Genomic DNA, 11,965 nt, shown 5'->3' on the forward strand with positions numbered 1-11,965 from the left:
CTGAGGACAAAGAGGAAGTATATGGGATAAACACCTTCACCACCAAAAGCCCTCCAATAATGTTAAAAGATGAACTCAACAGCACTCCAGTCTCCATGGAATTTGACTCGCCTCCATGTCTATCAGTTATGAGCCAGAAGGCATTCGAGAGGCTGTGGGGCGACAAAGCACAACGACCAAGCTGATCCCGATTCAGGCAAAGCTGCGCACCTACATCAAAGAACTGATACCAGTTATTGGTAGTGCAGACATAAGAGTATTCCATGAAGGAGCAGTGCACGATTTACCACTGTGGATTGTTTCAGGTGATGGGTCAATGCTGCTTGGTAGCAGGTGGATGGGGAAGATTCAATGGAACAGGGAAGACCTCTGCGTACCTTCTCCGGCGAACGATGTCTCCCTTGCTCAAAGGCTGAGCAAAGCCCCACCTCCACCTGAACCAGGCATTGAAGTGCAGATCCCCAAGGCACAGGTCAATCATCATGACCACGAGGAGGTGACGATTAACCGAGCAGCAGTACAGGCGCGGTACGCACCACCCAAAGCCAATGACCTCTTCGTGACAATGGAAGAGGCTCAAGGTCGACCAAGCAGAGTGGGACTCCAGCCAAAATGATTCGAATGCATCTTCCCGACGCCAGAGGCACAATCCCTGGGGAGGAAGATCGCGGCAGTCAGCATCACGACCACGGAACGAAAGAGCATCCAGACCACAGGATGAGAGTGCATCCAGACCACAGGATGTCGCCGCAACGAAACAGAGGCATGTGTTGCCCAGCAAGGAAGACGACTGGGCTTTGGGCAAAGGTAAAGGGGCAGCCAGGTAAAGGCCAGGAACCCACTAGATTCCAATAAGTTGTTTGCACTGTGTAACCCATGTGAGCGTTCTTTCATGGCCAATGATGTACTATCATATGGGGGTACCTTACGACAAGCCAAAATAGCGGGCGAACACCAACCGGTCGTATATGTATCTGACAAAGTATTCGTAGTAAGTGATGTGTTATCACACGGGGTTGGGCGTGTTGTGCAGCAAGCCAAAGTAGCGGGCGAGCCCCACCCGGTTGTACATGTATCCAATAAGTTAACCAAGGCAGTAGCTCGGGTTCACGGGACAAACGAGATGTACCAAAGAGCGTCCCAATATTTGCTCAAGTCAGACAAGCTGCCCATCCCACAGGCACGGAGAACGGCGCTCATGCCCTCAGTTGGCTACTGTTGCCCACCACCGGTGTGGAAACGGCACAGCCTGCAGACCTACTCTTTGTCGTGGAAGTGATAGAAAGCGAGGGGTCAACCATAACGGCCCCCCAGTTTAGGACCTGGACCAGCCAGTATCCCACGTTATCGTTTGCCAACAGTGAACCGCGACGGGATGTTGCAGCTTATCCGTCGCAAAGACGAAAGGCTCATCCCATCAGATTGCCCTCTATGGGGCAACCCTGCAACGTTGCAAAGAAAGGCAGGGAGGCTACACACAGTTGGTGGTCCGGGGCCTCCATACTATGGCCCAGGATCCACGGGCACCACACGGCCTCCCGCTATCACTGAAAGTCTCAAGGCCAAATCGGCCATCCTGGGCTTGCCAGACCTTAGGGTCAGCGACAATAGTCCGGAGCGGGCAGTCCAAATCACAAAGCCAAGCATACACGTGTCACAGTAGACTCTCTACACACCCGGCTGTCCCGGGTGCTAAGTAGTCACCAGACAGAATCACTCAGAACCGAGCCTTCCATATGCTATGAATGGGCAGAGAATGTACCATAATCGCACAGCTCCTCCATGTGACATCAAAATAAATGATGTAGACCATGTTCATGGCCCCAGATGGGCCGCTAGCCAAAGAGGGGAATGGAATGCTTGTGATGAAAATGGAGTGTTTGTTGTGAAACCATGTACTGGGCAAATGCAGAAATCATTTGGATCAGACTAAACTGCGAACGACAGATAACCAGGAATGACTGTGAAAGGACCTGGTCCCTCAGCGACCCACTAACACAATTGACCTCACTTTCAACCATGAGGATGAACCGAGCATGCCAGGACTTCAACTCAGGCAATAGACCCGGGGACGCAGGGCGCCAGATCGCCTCGACTTGCAAGTAACTTATATATAAGACTTTGGTGGGCGTGGAGGGGGAGTGATATTATGTATGCATGTAAACCTCACCAATATATAAGACTTGCCACTAGGGGTCACACCTGTGGGAGACCTAAGGGTCACCTCTGCACCCTGGGGCAAGCAGGTATAAAAGGTCATACACCATGCTGCTTCTCCACTCTGGAATCTGAATAAAGAGACCAAGGTCACAACAGTTTGAGCTTACAATACAGTCTTGTGGATTTATTCTGAACGCAACAGAAAGGACACCTGTTGTAGAGAGTCTTTTATGGGTATTGATGCAGGTGAGTTTCTTCAAAATGTCGACAAGCTCCTGTGCCATATAGGCCAACGTCAGATCCAGTTTAGTGAATGGCTTTCCACTAGCTAGCATGGCGAACAGGTCATCAGCCTTCGATAGCGGATACTGATCCTGTTTTGAAAATCGGTTAATCGTAATCTTGTAGTCTCCACAGATCCTGACAGTGCCATCACTCTTTAACACAGGAATGATAGGACTGGCCCATTCGTTAAATTCGACCGGTGATATGACCCCTTCACGTTGGAGTCTGTCAAGCCCAATTTCAACCTTCTCCCTCATCATGTACGGAACAGAGCGAGCTTTATGATAGACAGGTCTTGCATCAGAATCCAGGTGAATCTGCAGCTTGGCTCCAGTAAAATTGCCAATGCCCAGTTCAAACAAAGAAGGAAACTTCTTCAGCACTTGGGCACACAAAGTGTCATCCACCGAGGACAACGCTTTGATATCATTCCAGTTCGACTTGATTTCCTCGAGCCAATTCCTGCCAAACAGCGTTGGACCATTGCCTGGGACAATCCATAATGGTAAGTCGTGAATCACACCATCATATGACATCTTGACTACTGTACTGCCAATCACCGGTATGAGTTCCTTAGTGTAAGTAGGCAACTTGGCATTGACTGGACTTGTAATGTCCTTACACACTACTATAAATTCACACGAGGCACATTCTGCAGACAAGGTCACTCTGTGACCTGAACCTTTATTCACAGGACCAAGAAGTGATGACCCTGCGTGGGACCTCCCTTTATATACCTGGATGACCAGGTGAGGAGTGTCTCCCACAAGTTCACCCACCCCCTGTGGTCAAGGTGTGCATTTCTTAGGTGTATACCGTATGCAGTGTTGTTATGAAGGTTACAATTACATGAAGGTTACATACATGACAGGACTCAGCTTAGGCATCACAGCCTCATTGTCCCACAGTTTGTCGAATGTCCTTTGGCTCATTAATAGACTGACTCACACCCGTGTCCAGCTCCATTGCTACAGGCACGCCATTTAGCTTAACATTAACGATTATTGGCTGGCTCTTTCCCAAGAATGAACACAGACCATACACTTCCTCCTCGGGTTGTATATCCGGGCCAGCACTGGACTGGTCATCATCAATCTGATGAGCGGCAGTACGCCTACTCAGTTGTGGGCACATTCTTTGAAGATGCTCCACTTTCGAACAGACTTTATAGATTTATTGTTTAAACCGACAATGATGAGGCCGATGATCGCCCCCACAATGCCAACAGGGTAAAATCGGATTCGTATCAGTTGGCGGACTTTGAGCAGCTACAGGTTTCACGTAAGCAGTCGAGTAGGCCCTGCTATAAGCAACTCTGCCAGATGACGACACAATCTTGTTTACATTACTTTCCATGGAGCTCCGACTCTTCGATGATATCTGCTTTAAATTATCAGTCGCCATGCATGCCTGGGCAGTTGCGATGGCCTTGCTCAAATCCAGTGTTTTTGCAACCAATAATTTTCGAAGGATCAAATCATGGTTGATGCCTATCACGAAGAAATCTTGTAGCATGTCTTCCAACGCGTTTCCGAACTTACACGGCTCAGCAAGACATCGCAGGTCGGTGACGAATCCCAACACATCCTGGCCCTCAGCAAGACCATGTGTGTAGAAGCGATAGCGTGAGATGATGATCCCCTTTTTTGGCTTGAGATGTTCGTGCACCAGAGCGCATAAATCCCCATACTCTTTGTCTGTTGGATGTGCAGGCGAGAGAAGATTCTTTATGAGGCCATAAATTTTTGAACCACACCTTAGCCCGGCGTCTAACTGCGTCACCAGTTTCCTCCATTTTGTTGGTCACGAAATACTGATCCAGGCGGTTGATAAAATCCACCCAATCCTCGAATCTTTCCAGAATTCCAGTGGTGCAAATTCTGCATGCGAAGGCTCTTAAGTTACCTTGTCATCAAATGTAATGTATATAATGACTCGAAAGACTTGTTACTGTAAACTCACTCAGGTGCAAACCTGGTTCAACTTTATTTGCGCCAAAGTATGCACATGACATGGTACTCACTCTTATGGACCAGGGCCCACGCACACGCGTGTACAGCCCGAGGACCTCCAAAAGTGGCACCCCCTGGCATCTAGTGACCCCAATCATCAATACATAACACACCCCACCAAAATTCATAGCATCAGTGGGAGGCCTCAACTTTGCATGAGAATGGTGAGCACCTATGCTATTAGGGGTGCTTCTGGGACATCCACCATGATATGTCGGTCTAGCAGTGGGGAAACTGAATTACCCCGACATCTCAGTTAGCAGGGGGAGAATCGGCCAGGTGTACATGGCTGTTGGAAGGCAGAATTGGGATCCACCTTTGGGCAACTGACTGATGTTTTGGGGGACTGGTGGGGGGCGGGGGCACGGTGGGGAGCAACAGCCATCCTTCCCCTAACAAGGTTGTTCTTTGGCCAGACTTTCTGCCCTGTCTATCATGGTGCATGTCCCAGAGGCACCCCTAGTGCCCGAGTGGCATAGGTGCTCACCATTCTCATGCAAAGTTGAGGCCTCCCACTGACCCTGTGAATTTTAGTGAGGTGAATGGTGGAAGTCTCATGGTGGCCCAACTCCGCACTTACACCAGGATGTGCACCCAGATTTTCGGGACCTTTTTGTTAACTGTACTTTCACAGGAAAACATACTCCTGAGTTTTCTGGGCCATGGTGGCTGCTTTCTGAGAGATGCGGGCAATCATTCTGCTGTCATTAGCAACTGACTCACACATGATCCCACAGTCAGTCATGGCCTCTACTGTCAATCTCTGTCTGGCTCTGTGGAGCTGCAGCTAAATAATGAATTACCTGTGATTCTAGTAAATTTCATGTGACGTAAAGAGATAACTTAAATCTGACCTATTCCCTTACTTTTATCCCATGCATTTCTTTTAACTAAACTGTTCAGTAACCATAGGAATACAAATGCAGTGCTGGCCTAATGCTAGCACTGGGAATCAACACACCATTCATTGTGGAAATCAGCTGGTGTCAATCATTCAGCCACTTGCTGTTTGCTTTGTACATTTCAGCCCAAGACTTACCTTGCCTTCTCAAAGTTGTCGGCTAGAGTATCAGATAAACGAGCGTGGCCACAGCTTTGCTAACTCATTTAAACTTTTTTCTCATTGTTGAAAAGGACCAGAGGAGAACCTGTTAATCAATATGCACATTTTTGATGAAGCTTTGCACTCTGCAGTGAGATGTTAGATTGCTGCTTGCTCGCTGGAGTTTTTCTGACAATGTGTTATCAGGTCATGTTTGCGCTGACAGTAGCAGCCCAAGCAGGAAACATTAAGTCACATGATTTTTCAAGATGGAATAAATCAAGCGTACAGTATAACCTCAAGAAACTAATTTCCACCTTCAAATGGGGTGGCTATCTGAGCATCAGATGAGACGTTTTTAGCACTGGTACACTTCCGACAGGTTTAATGCTGCAACATGAATTTTAATGAATGAATTTGATTGTTATATGAGGCTTAAGATAAATTCATCATTTGCTAAGCCCAAGTATAATTTCACTGTAACAACTGTCTTTCACTCTGACTGTGGGCTGCAATTAAACATGGCATTATGTATGGCCCAGAATTTTCTGGAGCAGGGCATCAGGGGAGGGGATCACCGGGGCGAGGGGGGCGGGGAGGGAGATGGGATAGAGGGAGAGGGGATTCAGGGGGAGGGGAGAGGCGATCAAGGGGGGGGAAGAAGAAAGGGGATCGAGGGGGAGCAAAGAAGTGAGGGGATCGAGGGGGAGCGAAGATGAGAGGGGATCGAGGGGGGCAAAGAAGAGAGGGGATCGCGAGGGGGCAAAGAAGAGAGAGGATCGAGGGGGGCAAAGAAGAGAGGGGATCGCGAGGGGGCAAAGAAGAGAGGGGGCAAAGAAGAGAGAGGATCGAGGGGGGCAAAGAAGAGAGGGGATTGAGGGGGAGCGAAGATGAGAGGGGATCGAGGGCGGGCGAAGAAAAGAGGAGATCGGGAGGGAAGAACAGAGGGGATTGAGGGGGGCGAAGAAGAGAGAGGATCGAGGGGGGCAAAGAAGAGAGGGGGTCGCGAGGGGGCAAAGAAGAGAGGGGGGCAAAGAAGAGAGAGGATCGAGGGGGGCAAAGAAGAGAGGGGGTCGCGAGGGGGCAAAGAAGAGAGGGGGGCAAAGAAGAGAGGGGATCGAGGGGGGCAAAGAAGAGAGGGGATCGAGAGGGGGCAAAGAAGAGAGGGGGGCAAAGAAGAGAGGGGATTGAGGGGGGCAAAGAAGAGAGGGGATCGAGAGGGGGAGAAGAAGTGAGGGGATCAAGGGGGAGCAAAGAAGAGGGAATCGAGGGGGAGCGAAGAACAGAGGGGATCGAGGGGGAGCGAAGAACAGAGGGGATCGAGGGGGGCGAAGAAGAGAGAGGATCGAGGGAGGCAAAGAAGAGAGAGGATCGAGATGGGGAGAAGAAGAGAGGGGATCGAGGGGGGCGAAGAACAGAGGGGATCGTGGGGGGCGAAGAACAGAGGGGATCGAGGGGGGCGAAGAACAGAGGGGATCGTGGGGGGCGAAGAACAGAGGGGATCGTGGGGGGCGAAGATGAGAGGGGATCGAGGGTGATATGTCCTTACTATACAGTATAAATGCACACGAGGCCCATAATTGAGAGGTTACTCTGTGACCAGTTAGCTTTATTCCCAAGACCTCAAGTGATGAAGGTGGGTGGAGCTTCCCCTTTTATACCTGAAAGTCCAGGTTAGGAGTGTATCCCACAAGTTCACCCCCTTGTGGTCAATGTTCTCAAGGTGTACAACTTAGGTCAGCTCATACATGGGTTACAATGAGTAGTTGAATACCTCCCCCCAAAGTCTTATTGGGATCACAGGTTAAGTCTCTCTGGTGGTTTATGCTCCCTTGTAGAGCGCCTGAGTTGGGCTCCGGTTGTTGGGCGCTGGCCTGAGTGTCTGCTGTTTGCGGTGCCTCAGGCCTGTCCGGACTGCCCACAGTGACTGGGCTCACCTCCACTTGGTTCTGGTGTTCGGTCACCTGTGCTGGAGTAAACGCTACGTCGTGTTCTTCCTCTGCTTCTTCTATGGAGTTGCTGAACCTCCTTTTAGTTTGATCCACGTGTTTGCGGCAGATTTGCCCACTGGTAAGTTTAACTATCAAAACCCTATTCCCCTCTTTGGCAATCACAGTGCCTACAAGCCATTTGGGCCCTGCAGCGTAATTAAGCACAAAAGCAGGGTCATTGACATCAATACATCGCGCCCTCGCATTCCTGTCATGGTAGTCACATTGTGACTGACGCCTGCTCTCGACAATTTCTTTCATAGTAGGGTGTATAAGGGATAACCTGGTTTTGAGCATCCTTTTCATTAGCAGCTCTGCGGGTGGAACCCCTGTGAGCGAGTGTGGTCTGGATCTATTGACCAACAGGAGGCGTGATAAGCGGCTTTGTAGGAAACCCTCTTGGATTCTGAGCATCCCCTGTTTGATTATCTGCACTGCTTGTTCCATTTGAGGCCGGCTTGAATGGTGCCGTTCTGACATGGTTGATTCCATTGCCTGCCATGAAGTCCTGGAATTCAGTGCTTGTGAAGCAAGGGCCATTGTCGCTGACCAAGACATCTGGTAGACCATGGGCGGTGAACATTGCCCGTAGACTTTCTACTGTGGCAGAGGATGCACTTGAATTTAAAATGGCACTCTCAATCCATTTGGAGTAGGCGTCTACTATAACCAAAAACATTTTTCCCGTGAAAGGACCTGGATAGTCCACATGGTTGCGTGACCATGGCTTGGCGGGCCAGGACCAGGGGGTAAGGTGGGCTTCCCTGGGTGCGTTGCCCAGCTGAGCACACGTGTTGCACCTGCGAACACAAAGTTCCAGGTCTGCATCTATCCTTGGCCACCAAATGTGTGACCTGGCAATTGCCTTCATCATGACAATGCCCGGGTGCTTATTGTGAAGTTCTCTGATAAACACCTCTCTGCCCCTCTGGGGCATGACTACTCGGTTTCCCCACAGTAGATAATTGGCCTAAATCGAGAGTTCATCATTGCACCTATGAAACGGTTTAAATTCCTCAGAGCATGCCCCGTACGTGGCTGTCCAGTCCCCATTCTGCACACTTAACTATCTTAACTAAAGACAGTAGCGGGTCTTTATTTGTCCAGATTTTATTCTGACGGACAGTCACAGGTGAACCTTCGCTTTCGAAAGTGTCAACAGCCATGACCATCTCAGCATCATGCTCAGTTGCCCGCTCGGTGGTGGCTAGTGGGAGCCTGCTGAGTGCATCGGTGCAGTTTTCAGTGCCCGGTCTGTGCCGAATTGTGTAGTCATAGGCGGCTAATATAAACACCCACCTCTGTATGCGGGCCGATGCATTCGTATTTATGGCCTTGTTGTCAGCCAAAAGGGACGTTAGGGGTTTGTGATCTGTCTCCAGCACAAATTTCCTGCCAAACAAGTACCGGTGTATTTTTTTTACTGCATATACACATGCTAGCGCTTCATTTTCTACCATCCCGTAGCCCCTTTCTGCTTGGGACAGACTTCTGGAGGCATAAGCTACCGGCTGTAACTGACCATTGGCATTAACATGCTGCAACACACACCCGACACCATAGGACGACGCATCGCACGTTAACACAAGTTTCTTACACGGGCCACATAACGTTAACAGTTTGTTGGAGCAGAACAAGTTGCGTGCTCTATCAAAAGCCCTTTCCTGGTTGTGCCTCCAGACCCATTCATGACCTTTGCGTAGGAGCACGTGTAGCGGCTCGAACAGTATGCTCAATTTGGGAAGAAAGTTACCAAAATAGTTCAGGAGCCCCAGGAATGAACGCAGCTCCGTCGTGTTACGGGGTCTGGGTGCTCTCTGGATCGCTTCCGTTTTGGACGCAGTAGGGCTGATCCTGTCTGCTGCTACCCTCCTCCCCAGGAATTCCATTTCTGGAGCTAAGAAGACGCACTTTGCCTTTTTCAGTCGCAGACCTACCCGGTCCAGTCTGCGTATCACCTCCTCCAGGTTGTGGAGGTGTTCTTCAGTATCGTGACCCGTGATGAGGATGTCGTCTTGAAAAACCACCGTCCTTGGAATCGGCTTGAGGAGGCTTTCCATATTTCGCTGAAAGATCACAGCGGCCGAACGAATCCCGAATGGACATCTGTAATACTCAAACAACCCCTTGTGTGTCATGATGGTGGTCAGCTTCTTCGACTCACTCGCCAGCTCCTGGGTCATGTAAGCTGAGGTCAGGTCCAATTTTGAAAAAAGTTTGCCAGCAGATAGCGTCGCAAAGAGGTCCTCTGCTCTCGGTAGCAGGTACTGGTCTTGGAGTGACACCCGATTGATGGTGGCCTTGTAATCGCCACATATCCTGACTGACCCATTTGCCTTGTGCACCGGCACGATCGGGCTCGCCCAGTCACTGAATTCGAATGGCGAGATGATGCCTTCCCTCAGCAGGCGGTCCAATTGGCAGTCTATCTTTTCCCGCATCACGTACGGCACCGCTCTGGCCTTGTGGTGTAGTGGCCTGGCGTCCGGGTTTATGTGAATCACTACCTTGCCCCCCATGAAAGTACCGATGCCAGGTTAAAATAATGAGTCAAATTTGTCCAAGACCTGTGAGCATGATACTCGCTCCACAGAAGAAATTGCATTGACATCGCCCCATTTCCAGTTCATGACAGCAAGCCAACTCCTCCCCAGTAGTGCGGGACCGTCACCCGGGACAATCCAGAGTGGCAACCTGTTCTCCGAATCTTTGTGGGTGACGACTACCGTGGCGCTGCCTAGCACCGGAATTATCTCCTTTGTATATGTCCGTAGCTGTGCGTTAATTGGCAATAATTTTGGCCTCCTGGCCTTGGACACCCACAACCTTTCGAACTGTTTGATACTCATCAGGGACTGGCTGGCCCCCGTGTCTAGCTCCATTAATACTGGGATGCCATTGAGGAGCACTTTCATCATTATCGGTGACGTCCTGGTATACGAACTGTATATGTGCTCTACATGAACTTGCTGAACTTCAGCTTCCAGCGATTTCCCCCAGTATTCTTTAGGCTCGTAGAACTTACATCAGGCCCGTCCTCCTCGTACATCAACCTGGCTGCAGGCTTCCTGCACATACGCGCCAAGTGACCGCTGACGTTGCAGTTTCTGCAGGTATTTTGCAGTACCTGCAAGCTCTGGCTGGGTTTTTGCCTCCACACGTCCAGCATGAGCTGGAGGCCTCGTTGTTGGAAACAAAAGGTCCATCAGTAGTTGATCATCTCTGACTGTCTCTGTAACTGTGCTCAAGCGCACCATTAACAGGTGTTGATGGCCCCATTACTGGCCGCATTGTCCCTTGCAATGGCATGAATCGCCGTTCAGCTAGCCATTGTCTCTGTTGAATTCCCTCTTTGGGTTCGACTACATGCTGGGGCTTGTCCGATTGCCCTTATCTGCCTGGAGAACTGTGTATTGCGTTAACAATGTTGACTCCCTGGTCGTTTGCCGCATTTGACCCAAGATTTTTGTCATACATCATTCTGGTCTCTTCCTCCCCTGAGATAAATGTCTGGGCTATCAGAGCTGCCGCTTCCAAGGTCAAGTCTTTGGTCTCAATCAATTTCCTGAAAACCCCAGCGTGCCCGATGCCCTCAATAAAAAAGTCTCGCAGCATCTGGGAACTTATATAGGCTCGCCAGTTGCCAGAGATCTGCCACGAACTCAGGAACGCTCTGCCCTTCATACTGCCTGATGAAGGACCTTCTAGCGCCAGAGAAGCCGGCAAACAAGACGTTCGAAGAGCTCAGGAAGTTCATCGGGGAACACCGTAAACCGGCGAGCAGCATGCACATGGCGAGACAACGTGTAAAACCTGCTTTCTCTCCATACGCCTTGATTCCCTTAGCCGTGAGGACCATATCTAACTCCCTCTTGAATATATCCAATGAACTGGCATCAACAACTCTCTGCGGCAGGGAATTCCACCGGTTAACAACTCTCTGAGTGAAGAAGTTTCTCCTCATCTCAGTCCTAAACGAACTACACCTTATCCTAAGACTGTGTCCCCTGGTTTTGGACTTCTCCAACATCAGGAACATTCTACACGCATCTAACCTGTCCCGTCCCGTCAAAATGTTATATGTTTCTATGAGATCCCCTCTCATCCTTCTAAACTCCAGTGAATACAGGCCCAGTCGAACCAGTCTCTCCTCATATGTCAGTCCTGCCATCCCGGGAATCAGTCTGGTGAACCTTCGCTGCACTCCCTCAATAGCAAGAACGTCCTTCCTCAGATTAGAAGAGCAAAACTGAACACAATATTCCAGGTGAGGCCTCACCAAGGCCCTGTACAACTGCAGTAAGACCTCCCTGCTCCTATACTCAAATCCCCTAGCTATGAAGGCCAACATACCATTTGCCTTCTTCACCGCCTGCTGTACCTGTATGCCAACTTTCAATGACTGATGAACCATGACACCCAGGTCTCGTTACATCTCCCCTTTTCCTAATCTGCCGCTATTCAGGTAATATTCT

At 50.0% G+C, this 11,965-nt stretch overlaps 1 pseudogene; it reads left to right on the forward strand.

The window, feature by feature from the left end:
- Positions 1–10,579, forward strand: part of LOC139232478 (uncharacterized) — a 36,469-nt pseudogene extending 25,890 nt beyond the window's left edge.
- Positions 10,580–11,965: the final 1,386 nt, after the last annotated feature.

This window comes from Pristiophorus japonicus, chromosome 1, assembly GCF_044704955.1.
Source record: "Pristiophorus japonicus isolate sPriJap1 chromosome 1, sPriJap1.hap1, whole genome shotgun sequence".
Taxonomy (NCBI): Eukaryota; Metazoa; Chordata; class Chondrichthyes; family Pristiophoridae; genus Pristiophorus; species Pristiophorus japonicus.